This window comes from Schistocerca cancellata, chromosome 9 (assembly GCF_023864275.1).
Source record: "Schistocerca cancellata isolate TAMUIC-IGC-003103 chromosome 9, iqSchCanc2.1, whole genome shotgun sequence".
NCBI lineage: Eukaryota > Metazoa > Arthropoda > Insecta > Orthoptera > Acrididae > Schistocerca > Schistocerca cancellata.
The window spans coordinates 144,993,627-145,020,258 of NC_064634.1; positions in this window are offsets into that span (position 1 = coordinate 144,993,627).

The following is a 26,632-nucleotide window of genomic DNA, read 5'->3' on the forward strand; positions in this document are numbered from 1 at the left end:
TTCCAAGATGAATAACAGCTTTCTGCAAGGCCGGATGTGAACCAGCGCGTTACTGATTTGCTCAATTTGTGAAGCTCTTTCTCTTCAATATATCATCCAATTTTTCTGAAACTGTAATCATTAATTTGTACATGTACCGCATATTTACCGATTTCTGTCCCATTCGGTTAATCCCTTCGTGGCGCATCGGCGTGTTTTCTTTCCCTTGTCGTAGGGCGTATATTTTAGAAAACTCTTGTCAAATGCTGCCTTTCATCAAATTTATTTGATCAAATCTAGCGTCTCGCCTTATATCTGGTGAAAGAAAGCGATTGTATTGTGTTTACTGTACGCGGCTGGCATGCATAAACACTGCGTAACGATTTTATGTTGTGCATACGGGGTGGAGAAGCACATTCAAAATGCAAAGGAGGTCGTTTTTCGGACCTTATTGCGCCGCTATAGATATGGAAAGGGGTTTTATAATCTGGGATGAAATAACGTTTTCCCAAATAGCGTTTTTCCTTTTCCCCCACTGTCTTAAGATAGTAAAAATTGACTAATGATTATTATTATTTTTATCGCGTCAAGACCCTGTAGGATCAAGCAAAGCATTTTGCACATTCTTTGTGATCTTGATTTTCTCAATTTTTCTCCATTGGAGTCTCTATCCATCCTCAGTCTACTTTGTCCCTGGTTTCCTTGAGACTTAATTCTCTGACTTAACTTTCTACTTGTATATCTTGTCTCTGTCTATGTTTCTGTCTTCAGTTTCTATTGGATCGATTTGTGCTTTCCCTAGTTCAAGTTTGACTTGTGTGATGTATGGTACTGTTTGTTGACTTGACCCCTTCTGGTCCCGGCAGAGGTTCAAGTCCTCCCTCGGGCATGGGTGTGTGTGTTTTTGTCCTTAGGATAGTTTAGGTTAAGTAGTGTGTAAGCTTAGGGAGTGATGACCTTAGCAGTTAAGTCCCATAGTGATCAGAGGCATTTGAACATTTTTTTTTTTTTTTGGACCCCTTCGGTCTAAAGCAGAATTCCGTTGGTGAGTCTTGTTAGTGGTAGCCTGTTGATGTGCCCGTAGAACTTGAACATATATATTTAAAAATTACTCTTTAGCCATACGCACCAGTAACAACACACACGCACTGTTACAGTGTATAAGTGTTAGGACAAACTTGCAGCAGCAGAGTACCTATTACTGTCAGCTGCATCACGCTTATTGGTTGCACATTTGACGCATTAGTAGGACACCAGATCAGGAAACTGTCAGGAAATTAGCAGTCTGGTAGGAAATCAATTCCGTAAATTGGTAAACTGGCTCTATAATTGATAAACCGGCGTCGAGATGGCATACTTTTGCTTCAGTTACGCAACATACGCCACAAGTACGCCAACACACACGCTACACATACACCTCAATTACGCCAGTATACACCACATTTGCATCCTTCACATGCCACACACAGACCATACATTCATCGCTCATATACCATGCATATTCAAACACACAAAATTTCTTAGCCAAGTATGAGCTTGCTTCATATCCCACAAGAAGTCACGAAGGAAATTAATCGCATGTGTAGGACATATTTACGTTACAAACATAGTCTACGGATGGAATACAGTATAGCGTACTTCTAAGGTGTGCTCAATACTATGCCACATACGTCTACTAGCTATGTGCCCATCAAAACGTTATTAAACAAAGAACCACAAAGTCTAATTGTTGAACTCATCGAGGATGCCCCAAACAAAAACTTGACATTGGAAGGAAAGATACAAGTAGCAATGTAGCTGTTAAGTAATTTCCCACTATGGGCTGCGTGCTTTTGCGAGGAGATACACGTACCCATTCTGTTCATTGTCTTGGTACAATGATATCTAGGGAAAGTTAATCGAATTTTCATACAACGATAGCTAATCATCAGTTACATCTGGTCATAGGAGAGCATTATTCTCTGCCTGCATTGGTAGGATTTTAAGAGACGATAGCGCAATTAACAAACCCGACATGATCAGGATTTCGTCCAGTGCTAACGGACTAACGAATTAAAGAGATTGCGTGACGGCCACTGCTTCTGCTATAAATAGTTAAGCGTCCAGATGGAGAGAGTGTATCTAGTCTGCTTGACGACAAGGGATTGCCCACGTGCTCTGAAAAACCAAATACACTGGTGCGCAAAATGTAAGGAGTAGAGTAAATTCTGCATGATACGTCACTCCCAAGTAACATGTTGTTGTTGTGGCCTTCAGTCCAGAGACTGGTTTGATGCAGCTCTCCATGCTACTCTATCCTGTGCAAGCTTCTTCATCTCCCAGTACCTACTGCAACCTACATCCTTCTGAATCTGTTTAGTGTATTCATCTCTTGGTCTCCCTCTACGATTTTTACCCTCCACGCTGCCCTGCAATACTAAATTGGTCATCCCTTGATGCCTCAGAACATGTCCTACCAACCGATCCCTTCTTCTAGTCAAGCTGTGCCACAAACTTCTCTTCTCCCCAATCCTATCAACACTTCCTCATTAGTTATGTGATCTACCCATCTAATCTTCAGCATTCTTCTGTAGCACCACATTTCGAAAGCTTCTATTCTCTTCGTGTCTAAACTATTTATCGTTTACGTTTCACTTCCATTCATGGCTACATTCCATACAAATACTTTCAGAAACGAATTCCGGACACTTAAATCAATACTCGATGTTAACAAATTTCTCTTCTTCAGAAACGCTTTCCTTGCCATTGCCAGTCTACGTTTAGTATCCTCTTTACTTCGACCATCATCATTTACTTTGCTCTCCAAATAGCAAAACTCGTCTACTACTTTAGTTGTCTAATTTCCTAATCTAATGCGCTCAGCATCAACCGATTTAATTCAACTGCATTCCATTATTCTCGTTTTACTTTTGTTGATGTTCATCTTACATCCTCCTTTCAAGACACTGTCCATTCCGTTCAAGTCCTCTTCCGGGTCCTTCGCTGTCTCTGACAGAATGTCATCGGCGAACCTCAAAGTATTTATTTGTTCTCCATGGATTTTAATTCCTACTCTGAATTTTTCTTTTGTTTCCTTTACTGCTTGCTCAACATGCAGATTGAATAACATCGGGGATAGGCTAAAACCCTGTCTCACGCCCTTCCCAACCACTGCTTCCTTTTCATGCACCTCGACTATTATAAATGCCATCTGGTTTCTGTACAAATTGTAAATACCCTTTCGCTCCCTGTATTTTAGCCCTCTGCCACCTTCAGAATTTGAAACAGAGTATTCCAGTCAACATTGTCAAAAGCTTACTCTAAGTCTACAAATGCTAGAAACGTAGGTTTGCCTTTTCTTAGTCTATCTTCTAAGATAAGTCGTAGAGTCAGTATTGCCTCACGTGTCCCACCATTTCTATGGAATCTAAACTGATCTTCCCCGAGGTCGGCTTCTACCAGTTTTTCCACAACAACAACAGTATAGAAGGTGAAAGAAATACACAATGGGACGAACAGGAATGACACTTTTATTCAAAGACAATAGTTACACTGATGGCACGACGTTTACGGTTGTCCCCTGTAAATTACAAAAGCCGCAACATGGTTCTCAATGAAGTATGTGATCACCGCAGATGGTAACGAATAATCTGCAACGTTCTTCCATGCTGGCCACGAAGTTGGTAACGAAGTTCTTGGGGTAGGGCGTTTCATTCTTCCACCAGCGCTGTTGACAACTGCTGGAAGGTCGTAGGTTCACGTGGACACGTTGCAATATGTCCCCCAGACGCATCGCACACGTGGTCGATGGGATTTAAGTCGGCCCAACGGGCAGGCCAGTCCATTCGCAGAATACCCTCTCGTCTGAAGAAGTCCATTTGCGCAGTTTGATGTGTCCTCGCATTGTCATCCATAAGAAAGAAGTCAAGACAAATATACCCCTGAGAAGACGCACGTGGGGAAGGGAGTACAGTGTCTCATTTACTTTGACCGGTGAATATACCGTGTTCAAAGATTTGGAAGTCACTACACCATTGCAATATTATGCCTCCCGACACTAACACCTGGACCTCCAAAACGATCATGCTCGACAGTGACCTCTAGCCGCACAGTTTGAGGCACCATGCCATGGATTGGGCGGCCCCTTCCGTCGGAGGTTCGAGTCCTCCCTCGGGAATGGGTGTGTGTATTGTTGTTAGCATAAGTTAGTAGAAGCAGTGTGCAAGTCTAGGGACCGATGACCTCAGCAGTTTGGTCCTTTAGGAAACATCTGAACTTCCGTATGAGGGTATGTGATTGAGGGTGTTATGAGTGAATACCGCCTGGTGGCCTTGTGAACACGAGACGCGGTAAGTATTGTACACTCATGCTCATAAATTAAGGATAATTGCAGAATGTGGTGCCACACAACGTGGCACTACACAAATCTGGAGCTAATAGCATAGGCACATAGGAAACACACACGACACAGATCTGTAAGTCCACGGTATTGGTGATAAATTGAGAAAACCGTCCCGAAACACATGTGCTAAAAATGCCACTATTTCCTGCGCTTGTACCCCGACATCAATATAGGATATAATCACCATGCACACGTACACAGGCCGCACAACGGGTTGACATACTCTGGATGAGGTGGTCGAGCAGCTGCTGGGGTATAGCTTCCCATTTTTGCACCAGTGCATGTCGGAGCTCATGAAGTGTCATAGGGGTGTGAAGACGTGTAGTGATACGTCGACCAAGAGCGTCCCAGACGTGCTCGATGGGGTTTAGGTCTGCAGAACAGGCAGGCCACTCCACTCGCATGATATCTTCTGTTTCAGGTTACTCTCCACGATGGCAGCTCGATGGGGCCGTGCGTTACCATCCATCAGGAGGATGGTGGGACCCACTGCACCCCTGAAAAGGCATTCATACTGGTGATAAATGACGTCCGGATACACCTGACCTGTTACAGTTCCTCTGTCAAAGACATGCAGGGGTGTACGTGCACCAATCATAATCCCAGCCCACACCATCCAACCACGACCTCCATACAGGTCCCTTTCAGGGACATTAAGGGGTTGGTATCTGTTTCCTCGTTCACGCTAGATGAAAACCCGGCGAGAATCACTGTTCAGACTGTACCTGGACTCGCCCGTGAACATAACCTGGGACCACTGTTCCAATGACCATGTAATGTGTTCTTGACACCAGGCTTTACGGGATCTCTGGCCTAATAAAGCATGTCTGTTCAGTCATCTGTAGACTGTTTGTCTGAAGACAACTGTTCCAGTGGTTGCGGTAAGGACCCGAACAAGGCTACCTGCAATACTCCGTGGCCGTCTGCGGTCACTGATGGTGAAATATCGATCTTTTTATGGTGCCGTACACCGTGGACGACCCATACTGTAGCGCCTGGAAACGTTTCCTGTCTGCTGAAATCGTTGCCATAATCTTGAGATCACACTTTGTGGCACACTGAGGGCCCGTGCTACGACCTTCCGTGTTTGACCTGCCTCCAGTCGCCCTAGTATTCTACCCCTCATAACGTCATCAATACGTGTTCTTTGAGCTATTTTCAACACACAGTCATCATTAGCACGTCTGAAAACGTCTGCACACTTACTGGCTGCACCGTACTCTGATGTGCACCAACACACCTCTGCATATGTGGATTGCTGCCAGCGTCACCGTGAGACGACCGTAGGTCAAATGCACCTTATGGTCATACCCCGAGGTGATTCAACCCGCAAACCGCCCACCAGAGCGTTGTTTCACAATGTATGATCATTATCCTTAATGTATGAGCATGAGTGTATTTAAGACGAGGAGAGACGAATGGTGGACCATTGTAGCAGCGACACGGCCCGCAAATAGGGAAATCCGTTGATGTGAGCAACATTGACAAAGGACAGATTGTTATGGTCGTGGAAACGGGCAGACTACCCGACTGTTCACGTGGTACTGTCTTGAGCATCTGTGGAAAGTGGTTGCAGGACGGTGAGGCCACAAGCAGGTGACAGGGTGACTCACGTACAAGCCTCATGACAGAATGCGGAGGTCGGAGGCTGGCTCACTTTTTAAAACAGGATAGGCGGTGGTCTGTGTCAGATCTGTTGACAGAATGCAATTCTAGTGCAGGTGTGTCTCGAAGCACACTGTCTGTGGTGTAGTGCGAAGAATGGGGTGCCAAAGTAAGGTTGGCACTTCGTAACGAAACCACAGAAAACGAAAGTCGCTGGTTGCCAAACTGACGAATGACAAACGCTGGCGTAGCTACGCCTCCTAGAGCTTCACTACACCACCGCAATCGAAGCTGTTCATAGTCACGACAGCACCGTCTTAGATAGGCTGCCAGTGTATGTTATATCTTTGGCAGAACTCTAATGTCAACATTGTGTCAATTATACTTCAAGTGAAGAGCCTTGTGAATTTGTATCAAATGGTACTTTAATATTCAGAGACAGCTGTAAATAGTGAGAACATTTTATGGATGTCCATCTTATTGCATGGACAAGGTTCAAAAATGGTTCAAATGGCTCTGAGCACTATGCGACTTGACTTCTGAGGTCATCAGTCGCCTAGAACTTAGAACTAATTAAACCTAACTAACCTAAGGACATCACACACATCCATGCCCGAGGCAGGATTCGAACCTACGACCGTAGCGGTCACGCGGTTCCAGACTGAAGCGCCTAGAACCGCACGGCCACACCGGCCGGCTCATAGACAAGGAACTTTAGCTGATGATACGAGTGTTGTCCAGAAAGAAAGTTCCGAGCGATCGCGAAATGGAGACCACTGGGAAAATCCGGTAAAGCTTTGCACAGATGTGTTGGGCAGTGTCTCTAGTATGCCCGTCGATCGTGTCGCGTCGCTCTTTTCAGTTCTGAGTGAACAGTGAGCACGTTAAGATGCGTAGGGAATAGCGTCTCCCGCCAAGCATGGGGTCCTGGTTAGAGATTTCGCCTGTGTCATGTAGCCCACATAACACAATTGTCGAGCAGTTCCTTCTTCATGCGAATTCTCGGCCGCACACTGCAGGGTTAATGAAACGCTTCTGCAGCGTTTCCGATGAGAAGTGTTTGATCACCCACAATACAGTCCGTAATTGGCTCTCCCTGAGTCTCATTTCTGCTCACAAGAACCGCTGGCTAAGAAGACAAAATTTTTCCACAGGCAACGAGCTGCAGACCAGTGCAGATAACTGGCCGAAAGTACGGGCGGCTGCTTTTTGCAACGAGGATATTGGAAAGTTGATACAACACTACGACAAAGCTTGAAGTTGGAGAGGCGACTATGTAGAGAAGTAGGTGGAAGGTGTACCTAACTGTTGCAAACAAAATGATTGTGGTTTTCACAGTGGTTTCTGTTTTGCAACCGATCGGAATTTACTTTCTGGACAGCCCTCGTATATATGAGGAAAAGTATCAACACAGTTGTATCTTGAGTATGCCTTTAACACAAGATTAATTTCGGCGGCACATTACCGCCATACTCAAGCCCCACCACAGCCAAAAGAGTATCTGATTTCCTTAGCGCATTTACTGTGAGATCCTTGTTACTGGCACACGTGGGTTAGCTTTCATCAGGAGTTTATACTCGACACCGTGTTGTCTCCAATGCCAACTTTGGAGACAACACGGTGTCGAGTATATGTTCCTGATGAGAGCTAGCCCACGTATGCTAGTAACAAGGATCGCATAGTAAATGCGCCTAGGAAATAGGATACTGATATTCATCACGACAGATGTTTCGTCGAATATAATTCGGTATCCATTTTCTAAGGCGTGTTCTGCCACGGTTGATTTTTCTGGATAGCGTAGGCGTAAGCACCTCCCTTGTTCCATCCGGCGATGCTCCACAGGGCGTACTGTTTGGCCGACGTAGTAACAGCCACACTGACATAGTAATTTTGTACACTCCAGGCGTTCTAAGCCCTAGGTCGTCTTTCACAGGTCTCATAAGCTGTTGAAGTTTTGCTGGGGGCCTGGACACCAATGAAAGGTAATACCTCTTCAGGAGCCGGCTAAAGTTCAAATGTTCAAATGTGTGTGAAATCTTATGGGACTTAACTGCTAAGGTCATCAGTCCTTAAGCTTACACACTACTTAACGTAAATTATCCTAAGGACAAACACACACACCCATGCCCGAGGGAGGACTTGAACCTCAGCGGGGCCAGCCGCACAGTCCATGACTGCAGCGCCCTAGACCGCTCGGCTAATCCCGCGCGGCGAGCAGGCTAATCTTTCCCGACACTGTACCACAGAAAAGCAAAAATACGAGTTTCTTGCTTTCTTCTTCGGTGGTGTTCTCTTCTCTGTTGGTGTGTTTCTTGTGTGTCACACCAGATATAGCATGTGACACGTGTCCGTGGCTGTACCTGTTTTCCCGGAAGACTTTTCGGAGGTGGCTCACTTCTAGCGGCAGATTTTCAGCGTCTGAGACGACTGCAGCACGATGGACGCGGGATTCAAAACGCCACGCTTTTGTGCCTGATGGTGGTGGCTGAGAGCGTGCAGATACCGATCTGTGTGTGCCGGTTTCCTGTAGACACTGTGGCTGATGTGCCCATTGGTTTTCCGTCGAACACGAGAGGTGCTTACGCCTACGCTATCCAGAAAAATCAGCCGTGGAAGAACACGCCTTAGAAAATGGACACCAAATTCTATTCGACGAAACATCTGTCGTTATGAAGACGAAGGGATTTTGGGATAGCGTCATAAAAGAGGCTATTGAAATAAAAACCTCTGAAAACACCATCAACAAGGACGCCTGTTTGCAGCTCGGCACAGCCTGGGACCCGGCCATCGCGAGGTTAAAACGGGTGAGACGGACGCGGGATGAAAACATTACCATATATGGCGAGGAAGAGCGGACTAGTGACGTCACAGCCAGCAGTGCGGCTATGTAACGACGCGGTCACGGCCACACAGCAGTCAGTCTTACCACTTGAAAATGACTGGGGAGAGCTCGGTCGAAAGCTCCTGGGATTTTAACCACCTGACACAACTGGAAGCCCGAGAAAATTTTATTAATTTATATCGCAGCGAAACCATGCATTCGAACAAAAACGTGTCATTTGGCGAGAGCACTGTTGCTGAAATTTTGAAGGTTGTAAGTAGGCTGTTTAGGTTTTCTTATTGGTAATGCTACGTAGCGCTCTGTATGAAAATCACTGGCTGTGCTGTGTGCAGTCTGTGGCTAGTTTGCATTGTTGTCTGCCATTGTAGCGTTGGGCAGCGGCAGCTGGATGTGAACAGCGCGTAGCGTTGCGCAGTTGGAGGTGAGCCGCCAGCAGTGGTGGATGTGAGGAGAGAGATGGCGGAGTTTTGAAATTTGTAATACTGGATATCATGAACTGCTATATACACTATGACTTTTGAACGCTATTGAGGTAAATACATTGTTTGTTCTCTATTAAAATCTTTCATTTGCTAACTATGCCTATCAGTAGTTTGTGCCTTCCGTAGTTTGAATCTTTAATTTAGCTGGCAGTAGTGGCGCTCGCTGTATTGCAGTAGTTCGAGTAACGAAGATTTTTGGTGAGGTAAGTGATTTGTGAAACGTATGGGTTAATGTTAGTCAGGGCCATTCTTTTGTAGGGATTTTTGAAAGTCAGACTGCGTTGCGCTAAAAATATTGTGTGTCAGTTTAAGCACAGTCATGTACAATTTTTCATAAGGGGACGTTTCAAGGTGTCATGTGATTTCATGGAACTTTTACCATTCTAATGAAGATAGTCTTTGAACTAGCGAAATCTGTTAATGTGGTAAAAAAATTGTTTGCAAACTTTTGGCTGACTATTACATTTAATATAAATCAGATACTTTTTTGGCAGTGGTGGGGCTTGAATGGCGGTAATGTGCCGTCCGAACTAGTCGTGTGATAAAGACACTCTCAGGATAAAGCCGTGTTGGTACTTTTTCTCACATGCTCAGAACATTCTACATCATCAACATCTACATCCATACTCCGCAAGTCGGAGGGTACTTTGAGTACCTCTATCGGTTCTCCCTTCTATTCCAGCCTCGTATTATTCGTGGAAAGAAGGATTGTCGGTATGCCTCTGCGTGGGTTCTAATCTCTCTGATTTTAGCCTCATGGTCTCTTCGCGAGATATACGTAGGAGGGAGCAATATACTGCTTGACTCCTCGGTGAAGGTATGGTCTCGAAACTTCAACAAAAGCCAGTACCGAGCTACTGAGCATCTCTCCTGCAAAGTCTTCCACTGGAGTTTATCTATGATCTCCGTAACGCTTTCGCGATTACTAAATGATCCAGTAACGAAGCGCGCTGCTCTCCGTTGGATCTTCTCTATCTCTTCCATTAACCCTGTCTGTTACGGATCCCACACTGGTGAGCAATATTCAGGCAGTGGGTGAACAAGTGTACTGTAACCTATTTCCTTTGTTTTCGGATTGCATTTCCTTAGGATTCTTCCAATGAATCTCAATCTCGCATCTGCTTTACCGCTGATCAACGTTATATGATCATTCCATTTTAAATCACTCCTGATGCCTACTCCCAGATAATTTATGGAATTAACTCCTTCCAGTTGCTGACCTGCTATATTGTAGCTAAATGATATGGGATCTTTCTTTCTATGTATTCGCAGCACATTACACTTGTCTACATTGAGATTCAATTGCTATTCCCTGCACCATGCGTCTATTCGTTGCAGATCCTCCTGCATTTCAGTACAATTTTCCATTGTTACAACCTCTCGATATACCACAGCATCATCCGCAAAAAGCATCAGTGAACTTCCGATGTTATCCTCAAGGTCATTTATGTATATTGCGAATAGCAACGGTCCTACGACACTCCCCTGCGGCAAACCTGAAATCACTCTTACTTCGGAAGACTTCTCTCCATTGAGAATGACATGCTGCGTTCGGTTATCGAGGAACTCTTCAATCCAATCACACAATTGGTCTGATAATCCATATGCTCTTACTTTGTTCATTAAACGACTGTGGGGAACTGTATCGAACGCCTTGCGGAAGTCAAGAAACACGGCATCTACCTGGGAATCCGAGTCTATGGCCCTCTGAATCTCGCGGACGAATAGCGGGAGCTGGGTTTCACACGATCGTCTTTTTCGAAACCCATGCTGGTTCCTACAGAGTAGATTTCTAGTCTCCAGAAAAGTCATTATACTCGAACATTTCCTGTGGAAATGGACTGTACCAAGTAAAGTAAATCTTCATACCAATATTGTAATAAAGTCAACCAGTATTTTACGTGTTATAGTTTCACTCGTCCCCCAGCAATTCAAAGAACGGACAATAGTACCAGCGAGTGTATTTTCGTCTGACACAACCTCGTCCACTGCACATTGTTGAATATAAGGCTCACATGTTGCCCACAGACATCATCAGTTAGGTTGCATCGTGTGTGGAGTGAGACAGAGCAGTGGATCAATGGAAACCTGTGGGCTGGTCGGATGAATCATATTTATTGTTACACAAGGTCGTGCCCAGGAACGCTTTCATTCAAGTGAACGGCAGCTCAGAACTTGCTCAGTGACAGGGACCTAAGGTCGGAGAGGGCAGTGTTATGGCACGAGGGACATGCACCTGTGCTTCCATGGGACCTCTGCTATTAACTGAAGGCTCCATTGCAGCTCTGTAACTACACGAACATTATTGCGGTGCACCGGCATCGCTTCGTGCTTGATATCTACCCTGAAGGTGATGGCATCATCCAACAAGATAACTGTGGTGTCACAAGACAAAAATCGAGCTGCAGTAGTTTGAGTGACATGATACTGAACTCACTTTGATATCTTGGCTACTAAATTCACCTAATCTGAACCCGATGGAACACATTGTGATACTGTCTGGCGCCAGATCCTTGTTCACCAACCACCGGGGCCGTAATTTACGGGAACTGCGTGAGCTGTGCGTAGACATCTTGTGGCAGGTACCTCTAGAAATCTACCAACAACTTCTCGAATTAGATGTCACGCAGAATCTCTGCTGTGTTGTGTTACAAAGTGGTACTGACACTCTACTAAGCAAGTGCTCATATTGTCTGGGCTCTTTTTGGTGTGATAGATAAGCTATTTTCGATCAGTCAGCGATTATTTTATCGTACCTGGTCAGTGCATTTGCACGGTTGGTGTGAATATGTTTGATATTTCCTGTTTAAGTAATATTTCGGTTTTGCTGGAATGAGCAGCTGAGAGAAAGGAACTGGCTACTGACGAACCATTATTCTTAAGTAGCAGATACTATACAGTAGGGAGCTTTCTGTTTCGATAGAAACATGACAGTCTGTAGGAAGAAGCTCCTGTAAATATCAGTAGTGAGAGTTCCAGAGATTAGATTCCTTGCAACTTAAATTTATCTGCTAGGTACTACCCGCGAATATGAAGGGGAATTTCTCGTGCCTCCAAGAGCAGAACATCGGTCAGTGCTGACCTCTCCGTAATCCACTTTTTTGGGTGCTAACTTAATGTCAATGTTCTAATATAGCGTCGTAATCTAAAGCAGGTCGAACTTGTCTTGGTTTTGATTCTATAATTATATTTCAAGGCAAATAAATACTTACAACATACGAATCCATTGTTTTTCTGCCAAGTCTTCATTTGAGAATAGCGCATACAATAATTTGTTGGATGCATTCAAATCAGTATCTTCCTCTACAGTTTTTTACCCTCTCCAGCCCGTTTTACTACCACTCAAGTTACTGCCTCATGTCTTAACACGGGTCCTGTCATACTGCGCCTTGTTCATCCCCCTTCGGTTCTGTGGAGAACCTCCTCATTTCTTATCTGACCAGTCCATCTAGTTTTCAGCATCCTTCTATAGCGCCCCACCTCAGACGCTCGAATCTCTTCTTTTCCGGCTTCCCCGCAGTCCATGGTACACCAGTGTGCTGCGCTCCAGAAGTACATTCTCAGTAGTTCGAGTAACGAAGATTTTTGTGACGTAAGTGATTTGTGAAAGGTATAGGTTATTGTTAGATTTCTTTTGATCCGAAGTTGTTTCTTTACTTATGCTAAGTCTGCTTTCCATGTCCTCTTTCCTTCGCCAATCATGTGTAATTTTGCTTCCAAGGAATTGTCTTCTTCGTGGTTACTAATATCGATGTTAAGTCTATCCCTTGTCTCATTTCTGATATTCTCCATTACTTTCCTCTTTCTGCTGTTTTCTCTGTCCATATTCCGTGCAATGACTGTCCATTCATTCAGCAGGGACTTTAATTCTTCGCCGGCCGGAGTGGCCGAGCGGTTCTAGGTGCTACAGTCTGGAACCGCGCGACCGCCACTGTCGCATGTTCGAATCCTGCCTAGGGGCATGGATGTGTTTGGTGTCCTTAGGTTAGTTAGGTTTAAGTAGTTCTGAGCTCTAGGGGACTGATGACCTCAGGGGTTAAGTCCCATAGTGCTCAAAGCCATTTGAACCATTTAATTCTTCATCACATTCAATGAGGATAGCAACACGATCGACGAATATTATTACTGATAACCTTCCACAGCGAATTTTAATCCAAGTCCTGAACCTTTCCTTTTATTCCCGTCATTGATTCTTAGATGCATAGATTGAAAAACTCTGTCTTGAAATCTGGCCGAAAACTAAGAGATGCTATTCGTACGTAAAGTACACTAGTCACAAGACGCAATCAATACCTCCACTGCGCGATAACAATGGTGATGTTACTGATGGCGGTGTCAGTAAAGCATTTACTGAACACGGTTTTCCCAAATTCCTTCACCAAAGAAGACTAAGGACATATACCAGAATTCTAATCAAGAACAACTGCTAACGTGAGTAACAGAATTATGTATCCTGGGTGAAGCAGTTTAAATTAGTTAATAAAGGGAAGGGGTACAGTCCAAATTTTATATCAGTCAGGTTGCTTTCAGAGTATACCGATACAATAGCTCCATACTTAGCAGTCATATACAACCGCTCACTCGTCGAAAGATGCGTATCTAAAGACTGGAAAGGTGCACAAGTCACACCAATACCCAAGAAAGGGAATAGGAGTAATTTTCTGAATTACAGACCCATTTCACTAACGTTGATTTCTAGTTCGATTCTGGAACATACATTGTGTTTCACGTTATGAATTACCACGAACGTTCAGAAAATGTTTTTCTTGTGAAATATAATTAGCTCTTTATTCTCACGAAGTAATGAGTGCTATCGCCTGGGGATGTCAAATTGATTCCACAGTTCGAGATTCCCAGAAAGAGTTTGACATCATTTCTCACAAGCAGCTTCTAATAAAATACACTCCTGAAAATTGAAATAAGAACACCGTGAATTCATTGTCCCAGGAAGGGGAAACTTTATTGACACATTCCTGGGGTCAGATACATCACATGATCACACGGACAGAACCACAGGCACATAGACACAGGCAACAGAGCATGCACAATGTCGGCACTAGTACAGTGTATATCCACCTTTCGCAGCAATGCAGGCTGCTATTCTCCCATGGAGACGATCGTAGAGATGCTGGATGTAGTCCTGTGGAACGGCTTGCCATGCCATTTCCATCCGGCGCCTCAGTTGGACCAGCGTTCGTGCTGGACGTGCAGACCGCGTGAGACGACACTTCATCCAGTCCCAAACATGCTCAATGGGGGACAGATCCGGAGATCTTGCTGGCCAGGGTAGTTGACTTACACCTTCTAGAGCACGTTGGGTGGCACGGGATACATGCGGACGTGCATTGTCCTGTTGGAACAGCAAGTTCCCTTGCCGGTCTAGGAATGGTAGAACGATGGGTTCGATGACGGTTTGGATGTACCGTGCACTATTCAGTGTCCCCTCGACGATCACCAGTGGTGTACGGCCAGTGTAGGAGATCGCTCCCCACACCATGATGCCGGGTGTTGGCCCTGTGTGCCTCGGTCGTATGCAGTCCTGATTGTGGCGCTCACCTGCACGGCGCCAAACACGCATACGACCATCATTGGCACCAAGGCAGAAGCGACTCTCATCGCTGAAGACGACACGTCTCCATTCGTCCCTCCATTCACGCCTGTCGCGACACCACTGGAGGCTGGCTGCACGATGTTGGGGAGTGAGCGGAAGACGGCCTAACGGTGTGCGGGACCGTAGCCCAGCTTCATGGAGACGGTTGCGAATGGTCCTCGCCGATACCCCAGGAGCAACAGTGTCCCTAATTTGCTGGGAAGTGGCGGTGCGGTCCCCTACGGCACTGCGTAGGATCCTACGGTCTTGGCGTGCATCCGTGCGTCGCTGCGGTCCGGTCCCAGGTCGACGGGCACGTGCACCTTCCGCCGACCACTGGCGACAACATCGATGTACTGTGGAGACCTCACGCCCCACGTGTTGAGCAATTCGGCGGTACGTCCACCCGGCCTCCCGCATGCCCACTATACGCCCTCGCTCAAAGTCCGTCAACTGCACATACGGTTCACGTCCACGCTGTCGCGGCATGCTACCAGTGTTAAAGACTGCGATGGAGCTCCGTATGCCACGGCAAACTGGCTGACACTGACGGCGGCGGTGCACAAATGCTGCGCAGCTAGCGCCATTCGACGGCCAACACCGCGGTTCCTGGTGTGTCCGCTGTGCCGTGCGTGTGGTCATTGCTTGTACAGCCCTCTCGCAGTGTCCGGAGCAAGTATGGTGGGTCTGACACACCGGTGTCAATGTGTTCTTTTTTCCATTTCCAGGAGTGTAGCTTGCCTATGGCGCATCGTCTCACTTGTGTGATTGGATTCGTGATTTCCTGTCGGAAAGATCATAGTCGTTGTAATCGACAGAATGTCATCGAGTAAATCACAAGTAATATCTGGCGTTCCCCAAGGAAGTGTTACAGGCCCTCTGCTGTTTTTGATCTACATAAACGATTTGGGAGACAATCTGAGCAAACCTCTTAGATTGTTTGCTATGATTTACTATCTTGTGAAGTCATCAGATGTAAACCAATTGAAAAATGATTTAGACAAAGTATCTGTAAGGTGTGAAAAGTGGCTATTGACTCTAAATAAGGAAAACTGTGAAGTCATTCGCATGAGTGCTAAAAGGAATCCACTACATTTCGGTTACACGTTAAATCGCACAAATCTGTTGGCCGTAAATTCAACTAAAAACTGAAGATTTACAACTACAAAAAAGTTAAAGCGGAACGATCACACAGATAGTGTTGTAGAGAAAGCAAACTAAAGATTGCGATTTATTGGCAGAAAACGTAGAAAATGGAAAAGTCTCTGCTAAAGAGACTGCTTACACTACTCTTGTCCGTCCTGTTCTGGAACATTGCTGTGCGGTGTGGGATCCGCTTCAGATAGGATTGACGGGGGCAGCGAAAGAGTTCAAAGGGCAGCTCGTTTGTATTCTCGCGAAATAGGGGAGATAATGTCAAGGATATGATACAGGAATTGGGGTGGCAATCATTAAAACAAATACTTTTTTGCTACATCAGGACTTGTCATGAAATTTCAGTCACCAACTTTCTCGTCAGAGTGGAAAATATTGTTTTTGGTGCCAACCTACATAGGGAGATGTGATTATAATAACAAAATGAGATAAATTAGAGGAAAAATTTAAGTGTTCGTTTTTCTCCTGCACTGTTCGAGAGTGAAACGGTAGAGCAATAACTTGAAAGTGGTTCGATGAACCCTCTGTCAGGCACTTAATTGTGAATTGCAGAGTAATGATGTAGGTGTAGAGGCGAAATACTACATCCCTGTCTTAGACCCTTTTTATTCCGAGCACTTTGTTCTTGGTCTTCCTATTTTTTTCTTCTTCTTGAGTTTTGGGCACGTTATGTATTACGGTCTTTTCCTACATCTTGTCCAATTTTTCTAAGATTTTTGAATATGTTGCACTATTTTAGGTTGTCGAACGCTTTTTTCTAGGTCGACAATTTCTGCGATGGAGTCCCTACTTTTGTTAGGTCACGTGCAAGTCAGATCTGCCTCTCTGGTGTCTTTACCTTTCCTAAAGGTAAACGACGCTTTTCAAATACAAACAGATCATATCATGTTTGCAAATACAAACAGATCATATCATGTTTGTTTTAAGTAAATTTGCATATGCTGTCACAATTCCTCACCATGCCTATCACGAGCTCCCTATTTTCAATCGAAAACAGGAATAATTCTTTCACTTTCGGTTGTCTGTTTAGGCATGATAAGAAGGAGTTAAGGCAGCCACGTGCTGCCTGTCGAATTTTTTATGCAAGTAGCAGGAAGTGCAAAAAAATGGTTCAAATGGCTCTGAGCACTATGTGACTTAACGTCTGAGGTCATCAGTCGCCTAGAACTTAGAACTAATTAAACCTAACTAACCTAAGGACATCACACACATCCATGCCCGAGGCAGGATTCGAACCTGCGACCGTAGCGGTCACGCGGTTCCAGACTGAAGCGCGTTTAACCGCACGGCCACAACGGCCGGCGCAGGAAGTACATATCGAGAACATTTCCTTATCACAGAAAATACTGAAATCGAGTTCTATATTTTAAAAAAAGTCAGCAATGACAACCGTTTAGTGAAATATGGAAATTAATTGATTTGAGAACTTGTCCCTATCGACGCTAAATTCTAAAATTTGAAGCAGAATTACGTGAAGAAGGAAAGCAATGACGGAGACAGAAATTGTGAAGACGTCTAATTGAGTATCATGAGCATAGATTCTGACAACAGCGCATACGTCTGTGGACTGAGAGAATAGAAGGAAAAGTGGAGTTAACAGTACCCGTAATTTTTTTATTCCTACACAACTGGTCACGATTCGACGGATAGACTGTAAGGGCACGTGCGGCTAGTGAAGCCAAATGCTTCTAGCTATGTAGGTTTTTTACATTTCTCTTATTGTTGTCCCGCAGACGTACTTAAGGACAGCGCTGTATACGGCCAGGGTGTCTCGGGGCATTCGAGTGCTATTTCGAAATAGTTTTCGGTCTGCTGACGGACAATCGTTGAAACAAAGCGCTCATTTCTGTGAAGGAACCTTAAAGCTGTCCCCTGGCACGACTTCTCCGTTCGGGGACTTGCTGGCGCGCCACATAGCGTTTCTTGCCCGGAGTGCGACAAAAGCCAGCGGAGACATCGCGGCGGGCGGTCTGCAGAGTGGACAGAGAGGCACGAACAGCTGCGGCTTTGCAGCGCCCAAGTGTCACCAGCAGGCGAGACACTCAAATTCTGCAACTCCCCCTCACAAAAGGCAGCGCTGCACTGATCTGGTCGAGCTTTCTTTCTTTCTTTGGCAACGTGAGACTGTAACCTGTCCGAAAACCGCGGTTGGCATAGAAAAATCAGTCTCCCAAAAGACGTTTGCGCAGTTCGAAGAACTGTGACTACGTTCTCCTAGAATAAAACATTCGTCCCGCTTGGTTCCTGCTGCTCTTACCAGATAACAAATGGATACCAACTGTATATAAGCTGCATAGAAAGACGTTCTTCCTCATTTTTTCGTCCCACACGCCGTTATCCGTTTCTGATATTAATTATTTTCTTTGCTTCCGAACACGTCTCTTTGCTCTAGCTTATTTACAACTAAATTTTAAGCTCAAAAACATCCTAACATGCGTGATGAAATGCTTTGATTCTACCGTGTATTACACAGGGTTATTGCGTGATGATATTACAGGCTTTGAGGGATAGTGAAGAAAGTAAATTCATCAGTTTGAGGTTAGGGACGTTGGTACGGGAACGACCGAGTCGAAAGTTGGAAGCGAAAATCGCCCTGAAGATTATATAGCAATGTCAACTTTCAGAGGAGATAACATGAACCAAAACACGAAAATAATATGCAGTAAATATGGGTTTGTAAGTAGGCCGTTTAGGTTTTTATATCGGTAACGCCACGTAGCGCTCTGTATGAAAATCACTGGCTGTGCTGTGTGCAGTCTGTGGCTGCTTTGCATTGTTGGAAGTTGCTATTGTAGTGTTGGGCAGTTGGCTGATAACAGCGCGTAGCGTTGCGCAGTTGGAGGTGAGCCGCCAGCAGTGGTGGATATGGGGAGAGAAATGGCGGAGTTTTGAGAGCGGATGATCTGGACGTGTGTCCATCAGACACAGTAAATTTGTAAGACTGGATGTCATGAACTGCTATATATATTATGACTTTTGAACACTATTAAGGTAAATACATTATTTGTTCTCTATCAAAATCTTTCATTTGCTAACTATGCCTATCAGTGCCTTCAGTAGTTTGAATCTTTTATTTAGCTGGCAGTAGTGGCGCTCGCTGTATTGCAGTAGTTCGAGTAACGAAGATTTTTTGTGACGTAAGTGATTTGTGAAAGGTGTAGGTTATTGTTAGTCAGGGCCATTCCTTTGTAGGGATTATTGAAAGTCAGATTGCATTGCGCTAAAAATATTGTGGGTCAGTTTAGTGATGATGAGAATAAGTAAAGAGCGAAATGTCTGAGTACGTTCAGTTTTGCTCAGATGTTTGAAAATCAAATAGCGTATGAGTTTTATCAGCACAGTAATTCATAAATTTTTCTAAGGGGACGTTTCATATGTAGACCCTGTGCACTTGTTCTTTTTCGCTACTGTGAAACACATCTCTTCCACTGAAGAAGTGCTCATAGCTTTTAAGTATGCATTTTAGGATGCATGTTTACCACACATATTTTCCTTGTTTTGGTACATACTACCACCTTTAAAAGTTGCCTACCCTACAATCATAGTAACGACAGTACCGGTACAAATGGTTCAAATGGCTCTGAGCACTATGGGACTTAACATCTATGGTCATCAGTCCCCTAGAACTTAGAACTACTTAAACCTAACTAACCTAAGGACATCACACAACACCCAGCCATCACGAGGCAGAGAAAATCCCTGACCCCGCCGGGAATCGAACCCGGGCGCGGGAAGCGAGAGCGCTACCGCACGACCACGAGCTGCGGGCAGTACCGGTACATATCTTCCACTTCCAGAGGTATCACAACGATATTCCCTTGTAACTTTCGACTCGCTCGTTTCCGGACCAGGGCCCTTGACCTAAAATTTATAAGTTTGCTCTTCTCCATCTTCCCTGAAAGTTTTTAACATCATCACGAAGTCACCCGGTATTTCATGCCTGTCCTGTTATCGAAGAATACCCTGAAAGGAATTTATAGCTAAATTTTACTTTCTTCTACACACTCTAACAAAATAAAGACGGAGGTGTGTGTGTGTGTGTGTGTGTGTGTGTGTGAGAGAGAGAGAGTTGTTCTTAGGATAATTTAGCTTAAGTTAGTGTAAGTAGTGTGTAAGACTAGGGACAGATGACCTCAGCAGTTTGGTCTCTTAGGAATTCACACACATTTGAACAAAATAAATACGCACCACAAAGAGATTATTTGAATGGGACAGAAATCTGTGATGTGATGGACATGTACAGACAAACAAATGATTAGAGTTTCAGAAAAATTAGACGATATATTCAAGAGAATGACATTGTAATTCTATTAGAGACAGCAAAGGACTTGGAAGGGCAGTTGAACGTAATGGACAGTGTCTTGAAAGGAGGATATAAGATGAACATCAACAAAAGGAAAACGAGGATAATGGAATGTAATCGAATTAAGTCGGGTGATGCGGAGCGCATTAGATTAGGAAATGAGAAACTTAAAATAGCAAATGAGTTTTGCTAGTTGGGGAGCAAAATAACTGATGATGGTCGAAGTAGAGAATATATAAAATGTAGACTGGCAATGGCAAGGAAAGCGTTTCTGAAGAAGAGAAATTTTTTAACATCGAGTTTGAGAAAGAGTTTCTCAAATTGAGGCACCTCTGGCCCTTAAGAACGCATTTATTCAACTTGCAACTGACAGAGTTGGACGTCCTGCTGAGGGATATCGTGCCACCTATTCTGTCCAATCGGCTATTTAGATCGTCAAAATTCCGAGCTGGTTGGAGGGCCCTGACCGTAATGCTCCAAACTGGGAAGAGATACGGCAACCTTTCTGGCCATAATAGGGTTTGGCAAGTAACAGTACAAGGAGTGGCAACTATCGCCTTGAAATTTAAGCCCTGCATGGCTTGCCATGAAAGGCAACAAAACGGACTGCAGAATATCTTTGACGTACCACTATGCTGAAAGTGTGCCCCGAACTACAACCAAAGAGGTCCCGCTATGATAAATAGTGGCACCCCAGCGCATCGCTCCTTATTGTCGAGCCGTGTGGCGGGTGGCAGTCAGGTTTGTACCCCACCGCTGTCTGGGGCGTCTGCAGACATGTCTTCTGTCTGGAATTTTACCAACTGTAGTAGAATTGTCTTCAGTGACGAGTTCCGCCTTCGAATTGAGCCCCAATGACCAGCGAAGACTACTCAAAGTGACCAATACATTAGACGCTGACGGAGTACCAGTTAGGTTTTACGCATCATACCCAGTAGAGTTGTACTTCTCACTGTCTCATAGTTATCGAGAATCTCTGGCGCAGCGAGTATTTTCTTGTGACTGGCAAAGACTGCTGGTCACTCACGTTTACGAAATGAATATAAGATGGGATGCACAGAATTACAGGCCGATATCACTGCCATTCATCTGTTGTAGGATCCTACATATTCTGGTCTCAAATACGAGAGGTGGTCAATAAGAAATTCAAATGGTTCAAATGGCTCTGACCACTATGGGACTTAACAGCTGAGGTCATCAGTCCCCTGGCCATTAAAATTGCTACACCAAGAAGAAATGCAGATGATTCATTGGACAAATATATTATACTAGAACTTACATGTGATTACATTTTCACGCAATTTGGGTGCATAGATCCTGAGAAATCAGTACCCAGAACAACCACCTCTGGCCGCAATAACGGCCTTGATACGCCAGGGCATAGAGTCAAACAGAGATTGGATGGCGTGTACAGATACAGCTGCCCGTGCAGCTTCAACACAATACCACGGTTCATCAAGAGTAGTGACTGGCGTATTGTGACGAGCCAGTTGCTCGGCCACCATTGACCAGACCTTTTCAATTGGTGAGAGATCTGGAGAATGTGCTGGCCAGAGCAGCAGTCGACCATTTTCTGTATCCAGAAAGGCCCGTACAGGACCTGCAACATGTGGTCATGCATTATCCTGCTGAAATGTAGGGCTTCGCAGGGATCGAATGAAGGGTAGAGCCACGGGACGTAACATAACACATCTGAAATGTAACGTCCACTGTTCAAAGTGCCGCCAATGCGAACAAGAGGTGACCGAGACGTGTAACCAATGGCACCCCATACCGTCACGCCGGGTGATACGTCAGTATGGCGATGACGTATACACGCTTCCAATGTGCGTTCACCACGATGTCGCCAAACACGGATGCGACCATCGTGATGCTGTAAACAGAACCTGGATTCATCCGAAAAAATGACGTTTTGCCATTCGTGCACCCAGGTTCGTCGTTGAGTACACCATCGGAGGCGCTCCTGTGTGTGATGCAGCGTCAAGGGTAACCGCAGCCATGGTCTCCGAGCTGACAGTCCATACTGTTGCAAACGTCGTCGAACTGTTCGTGCAGATGGCTGTTGTCTTGCAAACGTCCCCATCTGTTGACTCAGGGATCGAGACGTGGCTGCACGATCCGTTACAGCCATGCGGATAAGATGCCTGTCATCTCGACTGCTAGCGATACGAGGCCGTTGGGATCCAGCACGGCGTTCCGTATTACCCTCCTGAACCCACCGATTTCATATTCTGCTAACAGTCATTGGATTTCGACCAAGGCGAGCAGCAATGTCGCCATACGATAAACCGCAATCTTGATAGGCTACAATCGGACCTTTATCAAAGTCGGAAACGTGATGGTACACATTTCTCCTTCTTACACGAGGCATCACAACAACATTTCACCAGGCAACGCCGGTCAACTGCTGTTTGTGTGTGTGAAATCGGTTGGAAAGTTTCCTCATGTCAGCACGTTGTAGATGTCGCCAACGGCGCCAACCTTGAGTGAATTCTTTGACAAGCTAATCATTTGCATAATACAGCATCTTCTTCCTGTCGGTTAAATTTTGCGTCTGTAGCACGTCATCTTCGTATTGTAGCAATTTTAATGGCCAGTAGTGTACTTAAACCAAACTAACCTAAGGATATCACACACATCCATGCCCGAGGCAGGATTCGAACGTGTGACCGTAGCAGTCTCGCGGTTCCGGATTGAAGCGCCTGCTCCGCTCGGCCACCGCGACCGGCAGTTCAACAAGTTTTTGTAGTCAGTTTCGGTTAAAAAGATGCAGAATATGTTGTGAGACATCGTGGAATATTCTCTCTTAGTTTCATGAAGTTCCGATAGGTGCCGGCGCTAAATGTAGCCTTCAGAATGGCATCTGTAACAGAGGTGCGTTCCAAGCAGAGAGCTGTTATTGAGTTCCTTTTGGCGGAAAAACAGGGCATCTCAGATATTCATAGGCGCTTGCAGAGTGCCTGCGGAGATCTGGTACTGAACAAAAGCACAGCGAGTGGCTGGGCGAGGCTTCTGTCATCATGGCAAGGTCACGCAAACCTGTCCCATCTCCCGTGTGCTGGGCGGCCGCACACAGCTGTGACTCCTGCAATGTTGGAACGTGTGGACACTCTCATTCGAGGTGATCCACGGATAACTATCAAATACCTCGCTGCTCAACTGGACGTCTTTGTTGGTAGTGCTGACACACCAGATGGGGTACTCAAAGGCGTGTTCTTCCGCCTCCACCCACCTCGCACCTTCCAACTTACTTCTGTATGGCGCCATGAAGGGTGGACTTCACGGGAAGCAGTAGGTGGACGACTGTGAGGTTACTTATGCAGCAACACGTTGGCTCGACGTCGACCAGGAAAATGGAACCATGTGGGCGAACAAGCCCTCCCAGTAAGATGGCGTAAGGCCGTCACATTGAACGGAGATAATATTTAAAAGCAGGGTATTGTAACCAAAAAGTGCGAAATAAAACTGTGTGTTACAGCCCTGAATAAACCAGCCTGCTTTCAGAAAAAAACAGTGTCGCATTATTATTGAATGCACTCGTATTATCGCGTTTCCGGTGGAAAATCAGCTTCCCTCAAAGAATCAGCACGGATTCCGGAAAAACCAAAGATTGCTATATTCATACATGACATCTTGCAGACAATAGATGCAGATCGTCACATCGATTCCATCTTGCTACAGATGTTCGACTCTGCACCGCATTGACTAAACATTAGCTAAGATACGATGGCATGGAATATCTTAGCAGATACGTGATTAGTTAAATGAATATTTGGCTAATAGACTAAAGTTCACTATGATGATGGTGACGATGAAATCCCATACTCTTGACAGAGCATAGAGGAACGATGAGGGAGACCCGCACCGCCGTACTAGCCAAGGTCCTAGTGGAGGTGGTTTGCCACTACCTTCCTCCGACCGTAATGGGGATGAATGATGATGATGAAGACGACACAACATCACCCAGACATCTAGAGGCAGGTGAGAATCCCTGACCCCGCCGGGAATCGAACCCGGGACCCCGTACTCGGGCAGCGAGAACGCTACCGCGAGACCACGAGCTGCGGACAAGTTTACTACAAATAAGTGAATTACAGACACGAAAGTGACACCAGATGTACCCGTACTGCAATAACGTTCGCTGACGATGTTGTTGTCTACAGGGAAGTATCTCCACTGGATGATTGTAGGCCGGCCGCGGTGGTCTAGCGGTTCTGGCGCTGCAGTCCGGAACCGCGGGACTGCTACGGTCGCAGGTTCGAATCCTGCCTCGGGCATGGGTGTGTGTGAAGTCCTTAGGTTAGTTAGGTTTAAGTAGTTCTAAGTTCTAGGGGACTTATGACCTAAGATGTTGAGTCCCATAGTGCTCAGAGCCATTTGAACCATTTTTGATGATTGTAGCTACCTGTAGAAAGACTTGGACAAAGTTTCCACTTGGCGAAAAGAAGGACAGGTCTGTTCAAATCAGGTACATGCAAGAGAATGCCCTTAGCAATCAGTAAGAAGGCGGTAGTACCCGATTACAAGGCCAGTGGTGAGCATCTCGAGCACATAACATCGTAGAAGTATCTATTGGTCTTCGTCACGTTAGCATTACAACAGACATCGAACGAATTCAGAAATACGCTACTAGTACCGAACAGGATGGCGTAGCCCTCATGAAAGTGAAACAGAGATGCTCGGAGAGATTAAATGGTGATCCTAGAAAATAAAATACAGTTCTCATGAAACACTGCTTGGTAGGTTTAGGAATTCCGTATTAGAAGAAGACTGTATTACCATTCTGCTGCCTCCTTCGCACGTCTCGAGTAGGGATAATGAGTATAAGATGCGAGAGCTGGTTTTCTTAACTTCTGATTGGTTGCATTTTTAAAACCATAGCAAAAATGCGGTGGAGCATTGCGCAGATATGTTGCGCATTGTCTCTACTATGCCTGTCTTATCACGCCATGTCGTACTTCTCAATTTTCAGCACACACTGAAAATGTAAACATGCCAAGAAAATATTGTTTTCCGCCATGTGTGAAGAGTTGCCTAGAGCATACGCATGATTTTATGCAGCCTACATAACGTAACTGCCATGCATTCCCTTCTAGGTGATAATTCTCGGCCACACACTGCAGGTGTAGCTAAGGCGCTCCTGCCGCGTTTTTGATGGGAAATGTTTGGTCACCACTGTACACCCCAGGCTTGGCTTCCTCTGAATTTCACCTCCACTCACATGAACCGCTGGCTGTGAAAACAGCATTTTGCCACATGCGACGAGCAGCAGACCAGTGCACGGAATTGGCCGGAAACACAGGCGGCTGTTTTCTACGTTGAGGGTATTGGTAAGATGGTACCACGCTACAAAAATATAAAGTCGGAGCGGCGACTACGAGGTGAAGTAGCTGGAAGATGTACCTAAATGTTGCCAAGAAAACATTTTTGATTTTCACTACGGTTTCCTTTTCGTAACCGATCGGAGGATTGAAAAAAAAATCCTCGTAATAGAGATTAGGTCACGTTGCAGACGCATACAGTCAGTAATTTCTTTTCACTCGATATGTGAACGTAATAGGGTAGAAAATCGATAATATTGGTACGTAGTACCCTCCGGTATATAATGTACAGTGCTTTCAGAGTGTAAACATAGGTGTAGATGCAGATTTGGACCCTAAAATCTATGCGTAAAGCTCAGAGCGATATATGCTTCATAGATTTAATTCCGACTGAAAGTGCGCAACTGAAAATGAGGCAGAGCAAGAGATTATGACAGCTACCTATCCAAGATATTACCCGCCTTACATGAAATTATTTCCGATATGGAAAGATTTTTTCATGTATGTGTAAAATACACAGCCTATAATTACTGTCCGAATTTAAAAATTTAGAATGCTTTTGAAACTGTGTATACGTCTTGAGACAGTGAAATTCACGACGTGCGAATCACCCAGACTATATTCATACAATATATCAGTAAGAGAGTACATAGAAACTTCCAACAAACTGTATACATAATTTCAATCTTCTAGGAAACTTTTTCTCGGTGGCACCCCACATAAAATAACGAAAGGAAAAAATTGTCGCTTGCTAAGTTTTCGCTGTTCATGCAGTAAAACTTCAGAATCTGGCACGACGTTTTAATTTGTTACTTCTTTACTGCAAACTCTATTCGCAACACATTTTGCAGACAATATCCACATATGCCACTGAATGGTTCTGCAAAATGGCACTGACGCAAAAAAATCGCAACACCAAAAAGTAATTAAGGTAGAGTAATGAAATTTCGGGAATGCATTTGACTGGGTAACAT